Consider the following 19,670-nt stretch of genomic DNA (forward strand, 5'->3'; position numbering starts at 1 on the left):
TGAAATAAGAAAGTACCCACGAATCAACTGCATGTCCACTTCAACAGGAAAGAATTGGTAGAAATTACCCATATAAACAAAAATACAGGCAGTATTAAGACCCAGCACTAAAATTCGGCTGTTACTACATTATTTACATCCTGTTTTTCTGTCCTATATTTGTTCTTCACGGTTATCCAGAAATGTTTTGAATATGTAACAAAATACCAGAATTGTAGAATTTGAGCTGAAGGAACTTTAGGGTTAACTAAATTAGCCACTACATTTTATGGATGAAAAAATTTAGAAATTCATTCCATTGAAGTCTGCATGCTCTAATTTTCTATGGAAATTTATTGAAATAGGTATCTGAAAATTCAGTTATAAAATGCCACACTTCAAACTGAACTTCTCAGGCTTCAAGTTTAAAGTCTCCATTTCTCTCTTGGGCTTCCATCACTTGTAACACCAGCCAAATCCTTACATTTAAGCAAAATTCTGCTCTTGATTCCTACTCCATTTCTTATGATTGGTTATTTTGTTCCAAAGAAGGGGAAGCAAGACCCTATTCTAAAAACAGCTGCTGAAAAAGAAGGCTGAAGGTGTGACTGTGATACCCACCCAGCAAGCAGGAAGCCCTGGATTGAACACCCCCCCCCAAAAAAAAAGACTTCAAGCTAGACATAGTAATCATGCCTATAATCCCAGTTGTATAAGAAGAGATTAAAGGAAATAGCTGTACAAGGCCAGCCTGGGCAAAAGGTGAGGCCACATCTCAAATCAGTGAGCTGAGCATGATGGTATACATTTATAATCTTAGGTACACAGAAGGCAGCTGCATGTAAAAATAACTAAAGTAAAACATGCTGAGACTCAACAAGTAGGGCACCTGAAAGGCCTTAAGTTCAAACCTCAATACTGTCTTTAAAAATAAACCTGATTTACATAGATCCAAAATCAGTGCAAGGATCCTGTTAGATTCCACTACCTAAATGATACCTCTGATTACTCCACCCCTCACTTGTCTTTCCCTTATGCTTTGCACTGGTTACATACTAGTACATGTTTGAGGGCTTTTTTGCTTGCTTGTTTTTATTTTTCTTTTAAATTTTGCCCTCCATTCCTTAATTCCTTACTGAAGTGTAACAGTAAACATGCTGAAATAACCTCTATTCTTTTTTCTTCCTTTCTTTTTTTGGTGGTATTGAGAGAACTTCATGCTTACTAGACAGGTGATTCACCACTTGAGGCATGCCTTCATCCCATTTTTCTCTGATTATTCTTTGCCCAAGTTTCCCTGCACTGATTTTCTTATTTTTGCTTCCTTCCAGCTGGCATGACCAGCAAGACAGCTTATTTGATGAGATGGTATCTGGAACTTTCTGCCTAAGCTAGCATCAATGCAATTCCAGCTCACCAGTAGCTGGAGGTACAGGCATAAGAAACCAGTGCCTATTCTTACTCCTTCAGTACTAATCACAGTATCATAAATTTAATAATTTTTATTCTCTGCCTCTTTTCAAATATAAATGAGTTGTAGTTATCCAAAAGATACATTTTTGTTTTCTTGAAGTGCTGAGAGTTAACTCCAGGGCCTGTGCATGCTAGACAAGTGCTTTACCACTGAGCTACATTCCCAGCCTCTATCGTGAATATTTAAATTCAGGCTTTTAGCATTTTTACTTCCAATTGTTACTGGAAGTTATAATTATCATTTAAAATTTTAGAACTGTTGAGCAAATAGTAGTGGTTGTTGATGGATGGTAGCAGAACTTAGAAAAAGTTGATTGGTAGGTCTTTGGATATGCATACAAGGAGAAAGTAATTGTACTACCACTTTAAAACATTCACAAGAGTCACTTCTATGTGAATTTCATGTCTACATATGAAAGAGTATATAAAAAAGCTTTTTAGTTTGATGGGAGTATCTGTGACCTTAGAGTGGATATATTTTTAGGACATAATCATACAAGGAAAAATTTTCTGTGAGTTTGGTTTTATTGAAACTAAAGTTCTAGTTAATCAAAAGATATCATGAAGGAAAAGACAGCTAAGAGCTGAATATATGTACACAACCAACAATTCATCAATATATATATATATATAAATTAAAGATTCACACCAATGATATATAACCAAGTTGTAAAATCAGTAGGCAAATATATATATATATGTTTAAATATGTGTATTTACAAAGATATATGGATGGCTAATTTGTATGATAAATTGATTTCATAAGCCATTAGAAATGCAACTAAATACAGATGCCATACCTACATTTCCCAGAATGGTTGTAATGGGAAAAAAAAAAAAACCACAAATGTTGGCAACATAGGATGTAGAAATGGGAATGTAAATATTAAAAGCAAAAAAAAAATCATTGAGAAAACTGGTTAGGTCTAAGGCTTAGCATATCATAGGACCTATATAGCACTTGCACTGCAAGACTAGGTTAAACAGAAATGTACTCGTGTTCGCCAGAAGATGTGAACTATAAGATGCTACCTCAGAAATTATAGCTAAAGTTACAAACTACTTATGCTCATGAACACTAGAATGGGTATATCCGTTGTAGACTGATCACGTAAATGGGATGCACTAAAAAAATAAACGTTTTGTGAATATCAGCAACAAAATATAAGAAATACACATAATCTCGCATACTGAAAGAACTAGTACCAAGTACGTAGGTATATACATGTAAATTCATTATCCAAAGTGCAAAATGAAAAAATGATAAAAATCATAACACCTCACTATGAAGGGAAACAGGGATGCTGTGCAGATCGGGAATGTCCCCAAACACCATTCGGTATATTAAAGATTTGGTTTCAAGAGATTGGGCATTTGGAAGGTGATAGAACCTGTAATAGGTGGTGCCTAGCTGAAGAAAATTAGGTTATTGGAATATTTAAACTTAGTTAAATGTTAGAGTCAAAAGGAAGACACAGTTTTGGCACCAAGTAAACAAGCTGGGAAAGAGAAAGGAAAACTATTGCAGGGCAATCCTAAGTTATACTAATAAGATCTGTCCTGTATTAAACTAGAGTGAGTTAAAATACCAGAGTCAAGTGGTCACTTGAGAAATAAATGAAATCTCCTGGGACACTGGAGCATGAATTAGTGACCTGGAAGGGGCAATTAATCTCAGCTGGATGAGCACTTGGCTTTTAGATTTCTCTCTATTTATAGTGTCCTTAGAATCAAATGCAAATCAACACACAGTGTACTTTTCTGCAGAAAAACCCACCTCTACATTGTTTCAAGACAATTGTGTCTCTGAGTGGCAACAATTATTTCAAAATACTGAGAAATATAGGTATTTTGTTTAGGACATTTTACACACCAGTTTCGTCCTACTAGCACATTTAGAGGTGAGGGAGTAAAGGGGAAAAGTATCAAAATATGATTCAGAGCTATCAGAGTTCCTAGCCTGTTTTTCATATTAATCTTGTTTTCCATTTTAAATTTCTTTTTACAGTTAAGTTAAATATTCTGAAGAAGCTTAGTATGGTAGTCACATTTCTGACATTTTGTTTTAAGGAACACTGAAAATTACTGTTATGAATCCCATAAATGACATACAGATATCAATATCATTTCAGATAGTAGAACCCCAGGGTGTGGATATGGAGAAGTTTGGTTCCAACCAGTGGAAGAACCTGTTGCAAGTTGAGGATTGCCTTCAGCTCCTAGACTTTCAAATATATGTATACATATGTTTCTACATTGCATGAATAGCTATATATGTACATACATGCCTACAGGTATGTGCATGTATATGCACACATGTATATAAACATATACCTTGTGAAAAAACTTTCACAAACGTAGCTATATACATGAGGTATGTAACCTAATTTAAATTATCACATTGAAGTTTATAAACAAATGGAAAAGAACTTGTAAAAACAGTTTGCAATGATATGTTTAACCAATAGGTGTCACTATATTATTACTTAGAAATTTCTCAATATTAATTACAATAAAAAATATGGAAAAAATGAAAGAAATTTTACAAACAGTTTGCTGGGGGGTGGAAATTTTATAAAGAATATGCTGCTCTTCAATTCAGCATGCTTAAAATTTACACTGTTCATCTTAAAAAGATGGGTTGTTTTAAGTAATATTAGTTTTAAGGAGTTGTACAAAGGGGTTCCAATTCAACATACCAGGTATGGGTACAGTGCATATTGATCAATCATCCCTTCTATTATTTTCTCCTATAAGGCAGGTTCTTGTGCACTGCTGATATCATTTATTGGCTTTTTACTCCCAGTGCTATTACTATTATTAGATATCATTATTTGTGGTAAAAATCAAGCATATGTCTTTTAAGTAGAAACTGAACTTGCCATGTGCTAACTTAGATGGCTCAATAATTATATATGATTATTATTTTCATTTTTAAATTATGAGTTTTGTTTATCCCACTGTGATGAGTCACTGCCATAGTGTCCTAAATCACAGATGAAGGACTCTTTGATATTAATACTTAAGAACTATTGGTTGATGGTTACTTTCTTCATCACCAGCAAGGCAGTGAGGAATCTTATTTAGCACTGTTTATAGTCAAAAGATTCAGATTTAAATTGATTTGTACTCATTAAGTAACCACTTGGTGATTCTGGCCCCCGTTTTATAAAGGACATGAAGTATGAAAGCAAAAATTTAATAAAGGTAACTTTTGTTTTTTAGAACTGTTGTAATATGAGTTTACAGAATTATTAAAATATATAGTATGTAAAAAATACATGAAAAACAGAGCCAGTTAAAATTTTGTGTGACCACACAGTATTTAGAACAGCATATGGGTTTAAAAGTTTCTTCTGAATTGTATTAGCCAAAGTAAAATTTGTAATTAGTATTAAAGAGTTCTAGTTTGAAAAATAAGCTACTTGAGAAGAGAGAAGTTCATGAACACAGGTCAAGGCAAGTACAGAATTTATAGAAAATAGTTTTCAGGTTTGCAGGCAAGAAATTAAGCATAAAATGCTGACAGTGGGTATCTTATAAATCATCTAATTCTCCTTTTATATTTATTTAGTCTTGATGGAAAAATTCAAGAGCTTTACTTCGTGACCTGGAAGGCTTATGTGGTTTGTGCCTGGTTGCATTAGCATCAGGCTTCCTGAGTTTTAGTCTGGGAGCACTTCTCTAATTGGCAAGCTTGGATAATTCAGCCAGGTATTGTTGAAATTTATGTTTTATAGGGAAAAAAGTTCAAGTACAGCATAAGCTTTTATAATATCAGTTTGCATTGCATGGTTGTGTATCTGTATTGCAATCTTAGGAACCCACCTCATTCTGAGAGGGAAACCCCAATATTCTTGCTATATTTGAGCACTGTGGTGCATTTATCACATCAGTGATGATGAAAATGTCACCATGTTTTTCTAATGGTGGTATGAGACCTGATACAAAAAGACAAATGATGCAATAAAATATTGGATGGCTTAGTAATGTATATATATTTTTTAGTTCTACATTTATGGTTATAAGAAATCACCTTGGCTATTAAAATACCTTTTAAAACACTGTTATGAAACTGAAATCCTTCTGTTTTTTAAAAATTTTTGATGGTGCAAGATTTCAAGGAATTTAATGATTACATTTTAGCTGAACACATAATTAACATGTTGGGCCTATCAATTTGATCTTGAACAATTTCAAGCATTCTAGTGTTCAAAATTCGATCTGTCAAGATAGGTATCATGTATGTCTTTATCATTGTGTGCTATCACTATGTGTTCTAGTTTGCGTATATGTGTATCACCAATATTAATATGATAGAACTTAAACCCCAAGGGGATAGTGTTAGGAAGTAAAGCTTTTGAAAATCTAGAAAATTCATTAGGGTTAAACCCTTATGAATGGAATTAATGTTTCTAAAAACAGAGCCTCCAGAGAATAGCTTCCCATCCCTTCCATCCTTTTTCCACATCAGAATACAACACAGATGTCTTCCTAGAAGGAAGCAGCAACAGGACACTATTTAGAAGCAGAACAAGTCCTTTCCAGGCACCGAATCTGCTAATACCATTGTCTCTTCAGCCACTCAAACTATAAGAAAGTTTTACTATGTACAATTTTTGTGGTATTTTGACATAGAAGCAGAAATGAAAGAAGGAAGTGTATGACTATGAAATAAGTGTATAGCTTTATGATGTTAGATGTCAGAGTGCTTCTCAAGACTTCTTACCTTGCCTTTGCTTTTTCCTTAACTCCAACTCCCAGTACAGGTGTATGTTCACACTGAATTAGGAAAGTCTGATATTTGTTCTAGTGTCCATCACATAGTTGGGACTGTGTAGAAGCTCTTGAAGGTAAATTGGAATGGACACTTGAGGGACAAGTAGGCCTAGGAATCTTATGTAAAGATTGTAAAGAAGGGGACTGGGAGTTCGGCCTAGTGGTAGACTGCTTGCCCAGCATACATGAAGACCTGGGTTTGATTCCTCAGTACCACATATATAGAAAAAAGCGGGAAGTGGTACACCTCTAGTCTTGAGAAAGCTCAAGGACAGTGCTCAGACCCTGAGTTCAAGCCAGGACTGGCAAAAAAAAGGAAGGAAGGAGATAAAGGAGATGAAGTGATTGTCTTAGCATAAAAGAAAGTGGAAAAAGAGGCCAGAAAGTTAGATTGGGACTGGAATAAAGGGAGATTTTAGGCCCTACTTGAAAAATTGCCTTATATAGTAAACAAATTTTCTTTTTGCCAGTCCTGGGCTTGAGCCAGGGCCTGTGCTCTGTCCTTGGGCTTTCCCCAAGGCTAGTGTTCTACCCTGAGCCACCACACCACATCTGGCTTTTTCTATGTATGTGGTACCACGGAATTGAACCCGTGCTTGCTAGGCAAGCACTCTACCACTAGGCCAAACTCCCAGCCCATAAAACAAATTTTTTAAAATAGAAGTATCCCATCAAATTGCTTAAAGAGATAGACACTGTATAAGAACAATAAGTGACAAGAAACGTGCTTTTGTAATAGGATACATCCAGGGTAATAGGCCTAAATGAGGCTGGTGGCTATGAGTGTGAACTAATACATTCCAGAAGAAGAAAAGAACAGACTTGGTGACAGTGCTTGCTTTCCACACATTCTCTACTTTCAGCAATACAAACAAGAGAGTGTGGCTTTCCGCCTGGATAATTAAGGGATAATAATAAAAATAAGCAACATTTCCATAATACTAACATACCCAGTACTTGCCACTGCTTTCCATGTAGCACATTTATATGAGAACTTGCAGCAGAAGTAAAATGATATATAACATCACACAGATAAGGAGTGGCTAAAACAGAATAGGAATACAACCATTTTGGCTCAGAGTTTAAGGTAATACTGTTTTTTATATTAACCAATGCTAGTTTATGGCATAAAGCCTTCTTCAATTTATATGGATTGAAACCAAAACTAAGTAACACTGTGAAGCATGTCATTAGAGTTGGAAATCTAGAATTCAGATTGCATTTGAGCATGTGGAGATGAATACCCTACATACTTTTTTCAGTTGAATATTTAAAACATTCTATTATTGAATGTGAGATTAGGTTTTCCTGTATTGATTTTCACAGCTCTGGAGAAGGTTTCATAGGGAAGGGATAATCAAAACAATATATCTTCAGACTCCTTGGAAAAAGTGTTGACAGACTTTGTCAACAAGCTTCTCCATAGTTATGTTCTTCTTATCTTTTTCTTCCCGGTACATTATAATATCTCATGTACTACATTATTTAGTTGTAAGAAATCAGGTGAAGTAAGTAAAACTCAAAGGAACATAGGCTCCATGGTTTCCCTCATTTGTAATAATTAGTACACATCTAGGATTCTTCTAGAAGAGAATCACAATAGCTCAAAAGCTATGTACATATTGTCATACAGGATGAAATGAACTCTAGGATATGGAAACAAGAGGTTTATCTTTGCGATTGTTGTTCTTAATGTAGTATGTGAATTTATTTTTTTCTCTTTTCCCCCCTTATAGTTAATCTCATGTGGTTATTTTATCTGACTTTGTTGCCTGGTATATTGTATATATGTTTATTTGTTTACTTGAAATGGGGAAAGGAAAGGAGAAAAGATGATTGGGAGGGGTTGGGGGAGGGAAAAGGGGACAAAATCATGAGAAGGGGTAGCAAAGTTTGAGAAATAATGTACCCCCTAGCTGACAAATGTAACTGTAACCCCTCTATACATTATCCGGAAAATAAATACAATTTTAAAAAAGAAAGAAAGAAAAAAAATCAGGTGGCTTATGGTATTTTCATGTTGTTTTTAAAGTTCTAAAATTAGAGGGAAAATGTGACTCCCCTGCAACTAAGTTGCAACCTTAGGGAGGTCCCAGATACTTGGAGGCAGAGATAGAAGGATTATAGTTTAAGTCTAGCCCTGAAAAAAGTTGGCAAGATGGCTGGGTACAGTGGCTCATGCATGTAATCCTAGCTATTCAGGAGGCTGATATCTGAGGATCATGGTTCAAAGCCAGCCCAGGCACTAAAGACCATAAGACTCTTTTTTTTTTTTTTTTGCCAGTCCTGGGCTTGAGCTCAGGGCCTGAGCACTGTCCTAAATCACAGATGAAGGACTCTTTGATATTAATACTTAAGAACTATTGGTTGATGTTTACTTTCTTCATCACCAGCAAGGCAGTGAGGAATCTTATTTAGCACTGTTTATAGTCAAAAGATTCAGATTTAAATTGATTTGTACTCATTAAGTAACCACTTGGTGATTCTGGCCCCCGTTTTATAAAGGACATGAAGTATGAAAGCAAAAATTTAATAAAGGTAACTTTTGTTTTTTAGAACTGTTGTAATATGAGTTTACAGAATTATTAAAATATATAGTATGTAAAAAATACATGAAAAACAGACAGAGCACTGTCCTTAGACTTTCTCAAGGCTAGAGCTCTACCACTTGAGCCTCAGCACCACTTCCGGCTTTTTTTTTTCTATGTATGTGGTACCAAGGAATCGAACCCGGGTATTCATGCATGCTAGGCAAGCACTTTAACCACTAGGCCAAACTCCCAGCCCTAAAGACCATAAGACTCTTATCTCCAATTAACCATTAGAAAACTGGAACTGTCACTGTGGCTCAAGGAATTGGGCAGTAGCCTTGAGCTGAAGAGCTCAGGGACAGTGCTGAGGCCCAGAGTTCAAATCCCACGATGGCCACACACATACACACAAAAAAGTTAGCAGGACCCTATCTTAGCAAACAAATTGGGAGCCAGCTGGGTGCCCGTGGCTCACATTCAGAATCCTAACTACCTGAAAAGTAAGATTAGTAGTATTCTCAGTTTGAGACTAGCCCAGGCAAAAAAAAAAGTCTGAGAAAGATTGAACAGAAAAATCTGGGTGTAGCAGAATACACATGTCATCCCACCTACAATTAGAAGCCTAAACTAGGCGAATTGCAGTCTAGGCACTTGCTTGGGCAGGGAATAAGGCCCTATCTCAAAGAACAATGAGCACCGACAAGGACTGAGGAATGGTTCAGCTATAGAGTGCTTGTTAGCAAATGCCAGGCTCTGAGTCTAAACTCCAGAACCACTAAAGAAAAAAGAAGCTAAGAGTTACATGCTTATAATCCCAGCCATGCAGGAGATGGAGAAAAGAGGATCTCAAAAGAGCCAATCCTGGGCAAAAAGTATAATACTTTATTTGCAAAAATAACTAAAGCAAAATGGTCTACAGTGTGGTAGAATACTTGCCCAATAAGATTTCAGGGCCCTGGATTCCAGCATTTATCAATTGTTTTAGGATTCAGGAAGCTAAACATAGCAATATTGTTTGAAATATTATGATGAGTTCAAATGTTTAGACATCAGGAAATCCGAGTTGTTTGATATCATGGTTTTAAAAAGGCACTTTGAATATTTGGTGAAAACAATTGAGTTTGAATGTCAGCTCTGCCATCTGCAAGTTTGCTGACCCTAAGCAAGCTACTTTTTCTCTAATAATACCAACTTTGTGAGAAGTTTCGCCAGGGATGTCATGCACATGGCATTTATCACTATTATGGAAGAAGTCAATCAATATTTCATTGCTAATATTGTCTAATCTCTGAATTCATACAATATAAACTTCCAAAACTTCACTTTCCCCAAAATAGAGGACAAACATTTAGAGATGTGTTTGACAGAATACTTACTCAAGCCACAAGTTTGGGGAAGGAACAAAAATAAAACCATCACAAACAATTTACCACATCCAAAGCAAATGAAAGAGGGATTTCCACTGGCTGTTCACACATAGATAGGATGTCAAGTTAGATAATCATGGAATTCATTGCTTTAGATTTAAGTGGCCATGACATGCTACAGATAATTGTCAGATGTTTTTTATTGACATTTTGCATAGTTTCCTTTGATAGATCAAGCTGTTACCTAAAAACACAATATATAAACAATGGACTGAACAGAATACTACTGCAAAACTTTTGACATATCCATATATACATTGTGAGAGAAAGACTTTTAAAAGTACCAATATTTATAGTGACCAAACTATTTGTGTAGTTTTTATGATGTACCCCAGTATAAAATACTTTTCTGTATGATTTTTCTATGTCTATACAAAGATCAAGCTACTTATTCATATATTATGATAACTTGTCAGTAGAAACTCAAAAATAGCAATTTTTGTACTACACTATCTGTTGAAATTTACCTAATATTCACAAAAACAGTATGAATCAAGTTTCAGTATTTTCAGTTTTTAAGAAGGAATCTAAAGTAATAACTGAATTCTTTAAGGTCACAAGGCTTTTAAGTGTTGAACTAGAAATGTAAACTTGGCTTTTTTATATGTAAAAATATCAATCTATACTGTAAAAATACCATACTATACTGCTTCATGAAAAGCACATTGATCAAGCTTCTTACTTTAGGAAATGATATTTGGATTGTTTTATTGGAAGAAAGTATTATTTATCTATAGAGAAATAATTCAATCATGAATTAAACTGATTTGGATGGATGAATTTTTTTAGGTTCTTATAAGTCATAATTAGAAAGGCTTGATAGTACAAGTCCTTATATGACAGAGGGATTAGTGTAAGTTTAATCACTTTGAGAAACTTTGAGTTCAAGAAACCTTTGAGTTCTAGCTTTTAAAAAGGATGGCTATTATATAATGAGTGATTGTTGTCCTGAACGTACGATGTTATCTCTCATCTCTTTTGCTGTCCCTTGGTTATCTCATATTGTTATAGCATCTTACTTTGTTATCTGATATATTGGATATATTTGTATTTGGTTATTTGAAGCTGGATAGGGAAGGGGGGAAAACAAGATGAGGGGTGGAGGTGAGGAGGAGAGAAATGGGGACCAAGACATGAGAAAGGGTATCAATGTACATGAATTAATGTACCTTCTATCTGGCAAATATAATGTAACCCTTCTATTAATTACAATAAAAATATATGAAAAAAAGATGGCTATTATTAGACTTATAAAGTTTAGATGAGATAAAAAGTCTGGATTGGAGATATAGCTCATTGGTGGAGCATTTGCCTAGCACGTGCAAATCCTTGGTTCAATCCCTAGCACCAAAATAAGTAAATAAACAAATAAATAAATAAATAAATAGAAATGTTTGCATTTGTATTAAGGATAAATGATCTTATATCTACAACATCTATAATGTGACAAAAAAAAGTTCTGTGTTCCCTATTGATGACAAGTCAAAATCTAATATTAATTGATTTGTTGCCTATTTTCAAAAGGGAAAGAAACACAAAATTTCAGTGGATTGTAAGTAAAAATAAAGATGTAAATTACCCCAACCAAAATAAATTCCTGGAGGCCAATGAACCTCATGCATAAAATCCTGTATCTAACCTACTTTTTGTAAGCATATCTAAGCAACAATTATTCCATGCTTCTCTAATAGTCCTCATTCTATTTTAAATAGCTTAAACTGCTATAACAAATTGACCTCCTGTTCATTTTGGTGTCTAGAGGAACAGAAGTCTTACTTCTCAGTCACATAGCACTAAGACATCAGGCTGTCCTCTACAAGGTAATTCAGCACCCAAAGTTCTTCCACCTTACCACTATATTATCTCCCAGGTTCTTGCTCTTAGCCACACTCCACTGATAGGGGAGGAAAGACAAGATGAAGAAATCACTCAGACTTCACTGAAGACTTGGTCTCCCTGGTGGCACACATTACCACCTCCACATTTCTTTAGCTAGGACAATCGCATGGCTCATGTGGGCACTGCTTCCTAGTAACAGTTCTGTAATGTAAGGACAAACATAAGTCATTTCCACCCAAATCAGAATTCCTTTAAAACTTTTAGAAGATAGATTTGGAGGGTTTTTTTAAAAGATTTTATTAACATTGATTTTTACATCATATTTCAAATGTCATGTTTAACAAGTATTCAAGAAGGGATTCTCTATATACAATCACTGGCACATAGATTTTATAACATAATTTAAATTAAGCTGAGGGTTTGTATGTCATAGATACATATCAATCTATATAACATTATGTCTATAGAGTATATATCCCATCATATATTTTTATGTCTATGTTGTTATGTTTGTATCTCCAAGACCATGTCCATAACCTTGGATACCCAAATACTGAGTCATCACTCTTGTACTATTTGGATCTAATATCCACATTTCAAGGAGACAATGCACCTTTTGTCCTTTTTGTCTTGACTTATTTCACTCAACATGATTCACTCTAATTTCACCCACTTCCCAGCGAATGCTATTATTTTATCTTGTCTGTTGGCTATGTAGAATTCATATATATATCCATTCATTTGCAGTAGGGCATCTGAGTTGTTTCCATTGCCTGGCTATTGTGAATAGTGCAGAGATGAACATGGCTGAGCAGGTGTCCTTATATCCTGGGTTATGATGTTCTGGATAGATGCCCAGGAGTGTTATGGTGGAATCGTAGGAAAGGTCTATTTTCAGTTCTTTAAGAAACTTCCAAACTGCCTTCCAGAGTGGCTGAACTAGTTTACATTCCAGTAGCCTATATCTTCAAACTTCCTGAGATGAATCCTACGTAGTTGTGGTGCATATATTCCTAAATTGTCAAGGAGGAGGCGGGAAAGAGGGAAGAAAATGCCCAGGTGTCTTTGTTCAGTGCATGCAGCCTGAGCTGCAAACCCAGAAGTCATCTTTGAAGTACACTTCTCTTTCACTCCTCAAATTTACCTGTCAGTGCAGTGCTGCTCCGTATTTATTTTACATTACTGAAATCAGATTTGCCCCTACAATTGTCTTACTGTGGATCCTCATAAATCTTCCCTTGGACCACTTCTATAATAACTTTCTAACTGCTCTCTGCTTTTCAGGTTGTTTTCCCAAAGCCATTTTTCTCCCAGTATGTGTATACTCTCCAAAATTTAAAAACTCTTCCTTTCTGGTACAGAAAATACTCGACACACACCTCTATGTAGGCATGCTGATTTATTTATAAGTTTTGTATAATTACTTTTGCTACTTCTATCTATGTATATATGTATGCATAATAAGATAAACATCTCATAAATGTTGAATATCAAAATATTTTAAATGGGAGAGATTAACTCCTAAATAGAAATAGAAGTTCCCAAAGCTTTTCCTGTGCAGTAGTAGATTATTTGGTACTTATATGTATCATTTGATACTGTCAAGATAAGAGATTCTACATGTACTGGAGGAAACAGACTTCCCACTTCCCTGAACATGGGAGGAACGTGGAAAGGAAGAACTGGCCAAAGTGACAGAGAGTTGGATAAATGTCAACCACTTCAGTATAAAGTAAAAATGCTGGGGGAAAGCGAAAATTTCGGGGAATCCTGGAGAATGCTAGGACTGACCACAGATGAAGGTGGTCAAATAGAAACTTGTGGAAGTTTCACAGAGGTACTCTGAGGGACAATCTGGACCTCCATGACTTTCTGAGGTTTGGCTTCACCTCTGCTTTCAAAACTCCCTACTTTCACTCATCAGAACGCGCTAATGCATGAATCTACAGAGAAGGGAGTTTATTTACGGTCTCAGAAGGTACTGGAAGTGGTGATGTTCATTGTCAAAAACCAATCCCACATAATATACTAGTACTCCATCATAGAGTCATACAGTACAAGTAAATATAATAATCATACCTAATTTAATAATACTGATGATATTTTATTTTTTATTAGTAGGAGTGTTGGAGCCTTTTCTACCACACCACAGTCCTTTATAGTGTTCCCTTTATGCTTTCCATGGTTTGGGCTTGAAATCACTGTTTAAAATAGTGACATTCAGCTGGGCACGGTGGCTCACTCCTGTAATCCTAGCTACTCAGGAAGCTGAAATCTGAGGACCAAGGTTTAAAGCCATCCCTGGCACTAAAGACTAGAGACTCTTCAGTATAATGCAAAGAAAAACTCATTTCTTGAATCACAATCTCTAAACACTCCACCTCTATTGCTCCTTCTGTCCTAAGCTTTATTACCAACATTTAACTGCTTTATTTCATCTAGCAATTAATCTCACATAATTTTTCATTATTATGTAACTTTTTTCAAGTATTTTCATCTTACATTGCCTCAAAAAGTCATGAGTTCTGGATTATCAAAGATGTAGTATTTTATAATTTCTCACATCATTTTAATTAACCCACAGACACAGATATAGATAGAGATGGGGATCAGGTGTTTATAGGTATGTATCTCAGGGTAAATCATCACCCCATGCTGTGATACATGCAATAATAATCCCACCAAGGTATGTACATCTTAATGCCCAGCAACTGTGAATGGTCTGTTACATGACAAGATTTATAATTGCTGAAGGCATTAGGGTTGTAAACAACTGACCTTAACTAAAGTGGTTATCCAGTGGATTTAAATGAATAATAAAGGGGCTTCAAACGCAGAAAAGGGAAGCAGAAGAGTTTGTGTCAGATGATACAGAAGCAGAAGGACGTAGTATTCTATTGCTGCCTCTGAAGTGCAAAGGCACCATGAGCCAAGGAATGCAGTCAGTCTTTAGAACCTAAAAACAGCAGAAAAGAAATTGCTTACTATTGCCTAGGAGGGAACAGCCCTGACAACACGCCAATGTTAGCCCAATAACACACACTTTGAACTCGTTAAACAGTAAACATAGGTTTTAAGCCTCTAGGTTTGTCATCATTTGTTAAGAAACAAATCCAACATCCACTGAAAGAAAAAATATTTTTTGTAAAGTAATATATGAAAAAAATAAATCAATATGACACGCATGAACAAGCAGCTATGAAATTCTTTTATTAAAACAAAAAGGCAAACCCAGATGCCCCTCAGTAGATGATTGGATCACGAAGATGTGGTATTTATACACAATGGAATTCTGTGCTGCCATCAGAAAGAATGGCATCACCCCATTTGTAAGGAAATGGAATAATAATACTTGCTGATAAACTCACTGGGTTTGTAAGGAAAATAGTGGAATGAAATATTCTTCACGGATTATAGCTAAATGGGAAAAATCAAGAAGGGGGAAAATAGGAGTTCAATTGTATCTTTTAACTTCAAAATATCAGTGGAATAATAGTCTATATTTCTGGTTCAACTCAGGCATTTTTATGGGTTAAGCTTTTCATTAGGTGTAATAATATATATATATATATACATTCTTTTCTATTACACGATTCATAATTAAGAGAGAGAGGCATTGGTATATTGGATAAGTGGAGTTCAAGATATGAGAAGGTACTAATAAAGTGCTACAAGAGTTGTCAATGAGATTATAAGTCATTGTACAATAGGAAATAAGGGATATTAGAGGAAGTATTATTTTAAAATATTTTTGCTAGTCCTGGGCTTGAACTCAGGGCCTGAGCTCTGTCCTTGGACTTTCTCAAGGCTAGAGCTCTACCACTTGAGCCTCAGCACCACTTCTGGCTTTTTTCTATGTATGTGGTACCAAGGGTCTTCATGCATGCAAGGCAAGCACTCTACCACTAGGCCAAACTCCTGGCCTCGAAGTGTTATTTTAAGAGAGAGAGAGAGAGAGAGAGAGAGAGAGAGAGAGAGAGAGAGAGAGAGAGAGAGAGAGAGAGAGAGAAGGAGTATTCCAAGCATGCAAGCTGATATCAGCGGAGACATTCAGAACATCACCCAGAAAAACAGCAGTTTGGTTTTGATTCATTCATCCATCCATTCATTCAACATGTATTTGTTGAAAACTCAGCATACTGATGGTATAGCATTACCTAATGAAGATACAGTGATGTTGGGAACTCAGAGCCCTGTTCATCGGGAGCATTATTGATGAGTAGTGAGATTGAGTTAATTAATGAGAATATGTAAAAGGAATATAAACAAATACGTTAAATCTTTCAAATATGTCAAATCTTACACTAAAGTAGTTGGAGCTAAGACCAAAATATTAGATGATAGCTATACTATAAAAGGCTCTAGTTCAAGGAGTTTGGGTTTAGTTTAGATGGCATTGAGAGGTTTGTTGAGGGATACATGACCTCTTGAGCTAAACAATTCAAGTTTTAATTTGGCTGTTGTTAACTAAATATAGGAAGTATTCATATGGTAAAAAGAGAAGTTTTGAATGACTTTCAGCCTGCCAGTTTAAGGCAGGACAATGTACATGGAGAGTTGAAGATAGATCAAAGAGCCATTGCAGAGGTTGAATAAACAAGAAAGAGCAACCAACTATTTCTTCATTGTTTTACATAGAAACTGAAATTCTCATAGGGACAGTAATTAGAAGGATGAACGCATGTTCATTAAGGAAAGCTTTTTTTTCCTCAAAAAGTCAAACACAGAGTTAGCAAACGTCCTAGCAATTTCACTCTTAAGGATATTCACTAGAATTGAAAACATAAATCCACACAAAAACATGCACCAGAATATTTTTAGACAGCATCATTCCCAAATACTCCTATAAGGAAACAATACAACTACTCATAAACTGATGAATTATCAGAGAAAAAAATATTGTGAATTTATGGTACAAATGTTAGTCAACTTTAAAAAGAATGATAACATACACTACAATGAGAATAAACCTTGAAAAACATTGTGAAAGATATTAGACATAAAAGGCCAAGTATTATACACTTTTATTTATTTAAAGTCTATATAGGCAAATTCACAAAGGCAGAAAGTCAATTAATAGTTTCCAGACAGGAAGCTATATTTAGGAGATTGAAGGGAAATGACTGCTGATGGATTTAGAGATTGCTTTTGGGCAATAAACAAATAATAAAATTATGTAGTATTACTGGATGCACAATTCTGTGAATATGCTCAGACATAGTGAATGATATATTTGAAAAGATTATTTTGCTAAACTTAAAAGGACAGTGGACATCAGGGAGATGAATTTATGAGTAAGAGTTTGAGACATTATAAAATCATTTGGGATGTTTAGATTTGAATACTTACTGGAAATGCTTCTCTTAGCTTTAAAAATGGGTAGATTTGTGTATTGTCTGCCCAGATAAATTTTGGGGATCATTGTTGTGGATAAAATACAGAAACAGGAGAGGTGAAGTCAAGATAAAAATTTTGTAAAATTTTATAGGAGAGCATCAAAGGACATAACAGAATTCCAGAAAGAAAAACTACTTGGAAAAAAATACTTCAAGGCCAGTGTGGCAGAACCCAGAGGTAAGTCATGGAAAAGAATGAGGTATCATGATAAGTCATCAGAGATGAGTGCATAAAAACTCTGCAGGTAGGGATAAGCATACTTGAAGTTATTAAACAGAGAAAGTCATCATTAGATTTGCATTTTAAAATGTAATCATTTTGGCCCCTGGTGGTTAATGCCTATAATCATAGATGCTTGTGAGGCTGAGATCTGAGAGTCTTAGTTCAAAGCCAGCCCTGAGCAAGAAAGTGGTAGAGCTATCCCTGAGCAAAAGGAGCTCAAAAACAGTGCTCAGACACTGAGTTCAAGCCCCCAGACCATCACCAAAAGTACATGGAATACGATTTGGAGGGGTTCAACCAAAGTAGTCCTGGTGAAAGAAACTAACTTTCACTAAATAGTAGCTATGTATTTGTAGAGATCTGAGAAGGATTTTACAGATAACATGGTAACTGGGGGAGTGTTGACTCTGATGGTGTGGGAAGTACAAGGGTTATGTCTCATTTTTTGCTTCCTAAAATATGGCTAGTAGTTGGGCCAGGAGTGTGGCCCAGTGGTAGAGTGCTTGCCAACCACGGACAAAGCCCTAGGTTCGATTCCTAGGTGCCACATACACAAAAAAGCCTGAAGTGACATTGTGCCTCCAGTGGAAAGCACTAACCTTCAGAAAGTTCAAGGACAGTGACCAGGCCTTGAGTTCAACCTCCAGGACTGGCAAAGAAAAATGGCTAGTGGTGCTTTGGGGATAGAAAAGGAATCCATTGCTGAGTTGAGATTGTGGCATTCAGAATACAAGCAGAGCTATTGAGAAGAAAATTGTACATACAAGACTATTGTCCAACAGAGATCTGAAATGAAGGTGATCATTTAGCAGGTGTCATGGTAGCATGGATTATTGAAGTGATGGAATGAAAAAGATTGGTTAGGAATAGAGCCTTTTCTCTACATAAAAATGTCAATTTAGGATGACAAGATTGATGGCATAATGAATTCGGAGAACATCAATCTCACTGTCATATATGAAGAAGTGTGAGACACTAAAAAGGAGAAAGGGAAAAGTGGGGAGGAGAAGAGGGAAGAATAGGAGAAGGAACAAAGATGAGAAAGGAAGTAAGAAAAGAGGGTAAAGAAGTTAGAGAAATGGAACACTGAGGTAACCTGCTATTATAAAAATGAAACCAGGCACGGTGGCTCATGCCAGTTAATCCTAGCTACTCTTGAGGCTGAGATATGAGGATCAAGGTTCAAAGCCATCCCGGGCACAAAAAGGACCTGAGACTCTTATCTCCAATTAACCTCTAGAAAACAGGAAGTGGGGCTTGGCCCAAGTGTAGGGTGGTAGCCTTGAGCTGAATAGCTCAGGGACAGTGCCCAGGCCATGTTCAAGTCACATGACCCACAAAAAAATGTTGAAAAGTTGTTTTGATCAAAAAGTAACAAGTAATAAGGTCAAAATGGCTTGGATCATGCTATGATATTAACAAGGGTAAAGACAGATAAAGGTTAATTACTAAAATTCAATGTAACTGCAAGGCAAAAGCAATCATAAATGGATGAAATCACAAAACTCAAATCTATACCCAGCCTTTTAAAGAAGAGGCATAACTAATACCATTTTTTTATTGAGCAGTTTGTAAATGTTCTAAGTAGCCTTAGATGATGACCAGAGATCTTAAACTTGAGAGACGTGTAAGAAATTTTATAATAAGCTTTGACTCAAAAGGAGTTTCCAAGATGAAATTTCAAATCCATATTCCCTTGGCTTCTCCCTCCCTATAGCCTCCACTCAAAGAAGTCCGGAGTGTGAAAATAAACTGAAAATCCTTAACATTTCTGCTGATTTCCAAAAGCAGAGACGATAACCGTGTTTGATCCACTAAATTTTTTGGTAGCACAAAAATGTATGTATTTCTTAAATAATTTTGTCTTCACTCTATCATGTGCTTGCTTTCACCTTTAGGAGTCAAAACTTGATGGTGTAATGTCTCTTTGCTGGAGATAGAAATGGGGGTTTATCAATCAGAAGTATAATAATAGCAGTGATGTAAATTATAGCAGTTGTCCAACTGTTGTGCAAAATTGTCA

At 35.6% G+C, this 19,670-nt stretch overlaps 1 long non-coding RNA gene across 1 annotated transcript; it reads left to right on the top strand.

Annotated features, from left to right (window-relative positions):
* The first annotated feature begins 2,186 nt into the window (after window positions 1-2,186).
* On the top strand, window positions 2,187-19,466 carry LOC150056382 (uncharacterized). The gene is made up of 3 exons (XR_016537312.1): window positions 2,187-5,166; window positions 17,517-17,602; window positions 19,365-19,466. It is a non-coding gene; the product is annotated as an uncharacterized LOC150056382 (long non-coding RNA).
* The last annotated feature ends 204 nt before the right edge of the window (window positions 19,467-19,670 follow it).

This window comes from Megascapheus bottae, chromosome 12, assembly GCF_031878675.1.
Source record: "Megascapheus bottae isolate mThoBot1 chromosome 12, mThoBot2.hap1, whole genome shotgun sequence".
NCBI classification, from domain to species: Eukaryota; Metazoa; Chordata; class Mammalia; order Rodentia; family Geomyidae; genus Megascapheus; species Megascapheus bottae.